Below are 6,328 nucleotides of genomic sequence, written 5' to 3'. Positions count from 1 at the left end.
AAATTAAGTATGCAATGTTAGATTATTAAGAAAAACTTAAATTGCTAATGTAAATAAATGTTAAATCACAAACATAAAAAATGTGAAAAATTAAGAGATTGTAAACACAAGAACACACAAGAATACAAAAGATTTACAAAAACAATTTCACTAAGGCAAAATTTCCTAACTTAATGTACACCTCCTAATATTATTCCCAGGATCAATAAGTAAAATTTCTTTACTATACACACGCGTGTGAAAACTTTCACAAAATTTACTCCAAATGCAGCTGCTCAAGATTCACAAAACACACTTTTGATAGGCACCGTTACAAATATATACACTTTTACTACTATCAGATCTCAAAAGCTAAGATTAATATCAATGACCACGCAAAAATATTACATTAATAACTTATGAAGAAAGAGAGAGAGAGAGAAAGAGACAGGGAGAGAGAGAGAGAGAACAACACCAAAGGTCTCTGAAATCAGATTGAGCAACTTTTAGGGTCCCAGATAGAAGTGAAACAATCAGATGACGTCATTATTAAGGCATATAGGGAACGCTATACAAGAGAAAATTCTAGAAAAGAAGATGACGTCACTTCCTGAGCAAAACTTTTTGGGACCAGAACTAGCGTGTTAGAACATTACATGATCAGCAAAACGTTTTTTGAATAATCTTACAAAACATGATGTAATTGCCATTTGCTTTCGGTCCAAGTAACCTTTGATCTAAAAAGAACAATACTGTATGTACATTGTGAAATCATTCATCTTGAGCCCGTATGAGACAAAATCTTACACGAAGCTGTTATCATTCCCCCAAAACAATGTGTTACGCTCTTATGATGACTGATCGAAGCAAAACAAAGCCATTTGTAGAACATGTGTTTGGGCTTTTGCAAAAAAGATATTGTTCATATACATTATTATTAAAAACGCATCATTAATTCTAAATTGCGCTGTTAAGTTATCTAAATCACTAATTCTTGTGAGATCTGACATTACACTACATACGATATTTCAATGGTTATTATCATTACACAGAATACATTATAACTAGAACAGTAAATATATCAAAATCATGGAAAGATATACATTTCAAAGACAATATCGTGAGAATATGTATAAAATATGCGTCACTTTTGTTATTATCATAATTATTATTTTCATCATTATTATGAAAGAACCTCTGATAATCATGTTTTTCTGAAATTTGTTGTACAGTAGTATCGACACTTCAGATTTCACAAAGAATATTCTCTATAGCTCGTATTGTGTGTTTCTCTTCAAGGAAACGCTGCACAGCAGCGCTCTTCCTTGGCAGCACTCAAGAATACTTTGTCCTTCTCATGACCATCCAGATGAGACCCCATTAACTAACAAACAAGTTATAGATCTCTGCACGATCGCTCTTAACGGGGACACCAGAGCCCCATCTCCGACGTAATCGTTGTATATAAAGGATCGTCCAATCAGCGACAGGTGTTTAATGGGGCGACCAATCAGTGGCTAGATACCTGCCCTCCCCTCCTTAGTCTCGTATATGTTATAACCTTGACCTGATTACTATAGCAATAATTCCTTCCCCACTGCCTTTAAAAACGGTAGGTTCATACATAGTATGGATGTACAGAGTATATGTTCTTGCTGAAAAAGAAATACACCATAAACTATATAGAGAAAGAACCATGCTGATGCAGCTGTATTATTAATGATGTGGAGAAACAAATCCACAGTTATGTATGGGTACAAAAATATTTAAAAATAAATCCATACAGAGATCTTTCGTTAATCTGTCCAACTGAAAAGGGTAATCGTACAGATTCCCGAAGGCTCTCCGTATAGATTTATTCTTTAACATATTTGTACCCATGTATAACTGGATTTGTTTGTCCATTTCAAGATTCGTGCTACTATGAGTATTTTTTCATGATATTAGTTCCACTTTTATTGATATTACTAATTTAATTTAAAAGGCAAGAATATCAGCTTTAATAGTTCTGCGTCCGATCTTTATGCAAGAATGAACATCCAGTAAGCGCTAATTATTTATATGATTGAATATTTTATGCTATGCAAATGTGTGCAACCGACGAACAAGGCCACTAGAGATAAAATATGAAAATATCCTGAATGAAGGCTATCTACATTATTCATATACAAAAGGGGAAGAAATGATTCTTGTATTTACATTCGTTGTCTTTATTCCCTATAAACAAATGCTTATGAGCAATTAAGCTTTCTACAATGCTCAGCGTGGTTAAAAAAAATTAGTACGAAAAGATTAAAATATCCTGTTGAAGGAATAGGTATGTGTTTTATTTCTATTTCTCTAATATATTTACATTTATACATTCGAACTTTCATCCAATTATTTTAACTTTATTATTTTGCAAATGCCTCCGTGGTAAGATTTAAGCATTACAGTAGTGTAATAATGATGATAATAACAAAACTTATGAGGAAGATATGACAAAATAATGATAACAAAATATTTACGATTATAATATTAAGAGGTTTAAAAGACTTTTGATAAATATGAATTTCCAAAAGCCAATTCCCCCACAGCTTTACAACGCATCCCCATAACAGGCCAATCAGGACAGCGAGAGGAATTCCGCAGCTCCGACGTGTTCAGTGTTTCGTGATGAGGCTGAAAGTCAGGGCGAGACAGGGAACGGAATGGGAGCCGGGATTCTCAGCCTGAATACACAAGTATCGATAACAATGTTACCCGTAGCGTGTATTTCAGTGTTACTGTTTTGGCTACTCTGGTAGAAATGTGTATCTCTGTTATACGCACGTAGGAATATTCAGGTATTTAGATGCACATTTATACGTCAGTGCATACACACACCACACACACACACATATATCTATATATGTGTGTGTTTGTATCTAAGTATTTGCATATTCCTACATGTGTGTATGACAGAATTACTCACCTGAACCAGAGTAGCCTAAATAGCAACACTGAAATATCCGCTACGGGTAACATTGTTACTGTTACTTGTGTATTCAGGTCGAGAATCCCGGCTCTCCTTCAGTATACGTGTATATATATATATATATATATATATATATATATATATATATATATATATATATATATATATATATATATAATATATATATATATATATATACTGTATATATATATGTTATGTATATGTATATGTATGTGTATATATATATGTATATAATAGACATATATATATATATATATATATATATATATATATATATATATATATATATATATATATATATATATATATATATATATATATATATATATATATATTGGTGTGAAATCGAGGCTATTCCTCAGCAAAATAGGGGCAAGAAGGTGCTAAAGCAAACAGCTTGGTACTTGGTTTTCCTTTTTCAGGGCGGCCTACGTTTTGAGATCCTTGTCTCATCCTCAAGGCTAAAAATACAAAGTAAAAATATACAAATACAGCAAGAAGATATAGGATATATGTACAAATAAAATATGATAAAGTAAAACATCAGTAAAAAAGGTAAACCTAAAATAAAATTGTTAAAAAAAAAAAGAGAGAAACAGAAAATTTTTTTAACTAACAGACTTATTCCTTCGAAGTTCAGTTGCTGTGAAAAACAATAAACATAAGGTGGGGTGTGGTTTAAGCTATATACAGGGGCGTGGACGAGGAATGATTGTTCAAAGAGGGAACAAGCTTTTTGATCGCTAACGATTCAAGAATAGGGAGGTGGTGTTCGTGTGTTGACTAGTTAGTATAATCTTAAAATCATTATAGTTTTATTTTACTTTTGCATAGTTTTATGTGGTTTCAATATTGGATGTTTCGATTAGACACTTGCACCCAGTGCGAAAGCTAACGCCAATATGTGCGTCACATCTGACCTTAAGCAGTCGGCGTGTGTTTCATGTATGTTCTGACAATGGCATTGACAGCAAGTAAATAAATAAACAACACCGGACTGCATTAAAGGGGGCAGTTTTCTTTGTGACGAAAAACATACCGCCAATAGTTCTTGGGTTCTTAAATATGAGCTTCACGTCAACTGCAGGAAAATAATTCGTTAAAATCCTTTTAGATTGGGTAGGAAAGAGTGTCATGTGAACGGAAAACTTATATAATATGTTAATTTTATGTGCCAAGTGTGTGGTAGCAGGAGGGTGAAAGGACTTATCCAATGGTCTCTTAACATACTTTAAAAATAAATTGGATGGATAGCAGTTGGATTTAAAATAATTATAGAGAAAACCTATTTCCTTGTGAAAAAGATGCCAGTCGGATGTAAGTGTTATGGCCCTGTGGAGGAGAGTGGACAGGGAATTCAGTTTAAAATTATAAAAAGCACGAACTGTAAAAAATTTGCCCAAGACCAGTAAAGGTTTTCTTGGAACACACCAGTATGAAATCTCTTGTCTTCACGGATGACGATGGTGTCTCTAAAGGATAATTGGTAATTATTTTTAAGCATAAGTAAATTTAATGTTATTATTATGTAGCGAATTAGCATACTGCAAAAAACTGGTTGTGGTGACGTTCTTTAAAAGGACAAAGTGTCCTCAACATAACGGCGATAAAATAACGGCTTGAAAACAGAGGGACAGCTGTCCAGCAGCTCTCTCTCGAATTTGTGCATAAAAATATCAGCAAAAATGCAGCAATGGATTACCCATTCCTACACCTTCCACTTGCATGTAAACTTCATCATTAAACACAAAGGCCTGTCCCGCACCGCCAACCCAATAGCTCTTTAAAATCTAAGCGGATTAAAAACAGTGGTACATTGTCCTGATCATTAAAAATAGTATCCAAAATATAATCGATTTTTTCCTCCACTGGTATATTAGTGAATAGTGACTCTATATCAAAACTGGCCATGACCAAATCGAATCTGGACATAAAATATTATTTTTAAATTCTAAGGAACTGTTAACAATAAATTCATTTTTGCAAGAGTTTTCCAAGAGAGGGACTATGTATTTTGCAATTTTGTAGTTGTGTGTATATGAAGAAAGGATTGGCCTCATAGGTATATTCTCTTTATGTATCTTGGGAGGCCATACATGATACCATAAGATGATCCAGTGACGAAAAGCTCATCATAAGTAGTTTGAGTAATAACCTGTTTATTTTTTAAAGATCTCAAAACGGTTAATTTTGTCCTCTTTCTTAAAAATAAGTTTAAAGTCTTTGTTACCAATTTTTTAAATTTAGAATCATCGGTGATATATTCTGCATTTTTTGGAGATAATCAACTTTATTCAAAATAACTGTACCATTACCTTTATCTGGTTTGGAAAATATTAAAGTTATTATTTTTTTCAATTTCTGAAGGGTATTTAGATCATCTTTGTTAAAGAAAGGGGGCCATCTAGTTTTCTGTTTGTGGTAATTAGTATGTGCGAAAGCAGACAGTTCAGTTTGGAATTTTGATAGGTTAGCGTTTAAAGGCAAGTTCTTCAGTTTGGTAAAAAGTACTTCAAAGGGCAAATAGTACTCATAGTAAGAGGGTTTGTAGTTGGGTAAACAGAAATCCAGCCCAAAAGATAAAAGAAATTCTTCTTTCTTAGTTAAGTTATAGTCAGAGAAGTTGAAAACCACCTTGTTCCCTTTACCAGAAAAACTCGGTTTGAAGACTCTAGTTTCTTAAGTTTGTTGTTATGGGTGTTTTGTACCTTTTCAATATAGCCATTTAAATCTTTAGATAACAAACCAGTTAAAAATGATTAAATAATAAGTGTGAGTCGGTTATGGATATCATTATACAAAAGTTGTAGAGGTTTGACATGTTTAGAAATAATTTTTCTTTGGTACAGATTTCAATAGACAATAATGCAGACGTGGAATCATGATAGAATTTAGTATTATATAACGAACGTCTATATAATTTAAATTTAACAAAGGTATATGACCTGATTGAGCTGGCAATATTGCAAGAATTGAGGTCGAGTTTGCTTTCCACCACTTCTTCAAAGTAATTCCAATTTACGACAAGTCAGTAGTAGAGGGCGGTCGTATCTGCGCTGGAACAGGTCGCGGAAATGCAAATACCACTGGACCTGAGGCGGACGAGGGGAAGAGCAAGGCGAACATCCAGGAAAACATGGTAGAAAGTCAAGGAGATGTTTCGTGAGGCAGATGAAGTCCAGAACAAGCTGGTGGACCAGGCGGGACGTAAAAATTTCAAGAATCCACATAACATAGGAAGAACACATTGGTGTGAAATATAGCTGATATTCTCAGCAAAATAGCAAGAGGCACTAAAGCAGACAGCTTGGTACATGGTTTTCCCTTTATTCAGACAACATTGCATTTGAGATCCTTGTCTCATCCTCAAGG

Source organism: Macrobrachium rosenbergii, chromosome 55, assembly GCF_040412425.1.
Source record: "Macrobrachium rosenbergii isolate ZJJX-2024 chromosome 55, ASM4041242v1, whole genome shotgun sequence".
Taxonomy (NCBI): Eukaryota; Metazoa; Arthropoda; class Malacostraca; order Decapoda; family Palaemonidae; genus Macrobrachium; species Macrobrachium rosenbergii.
This window is presented reverse-complemented; position numbering follows the sequence as displayed.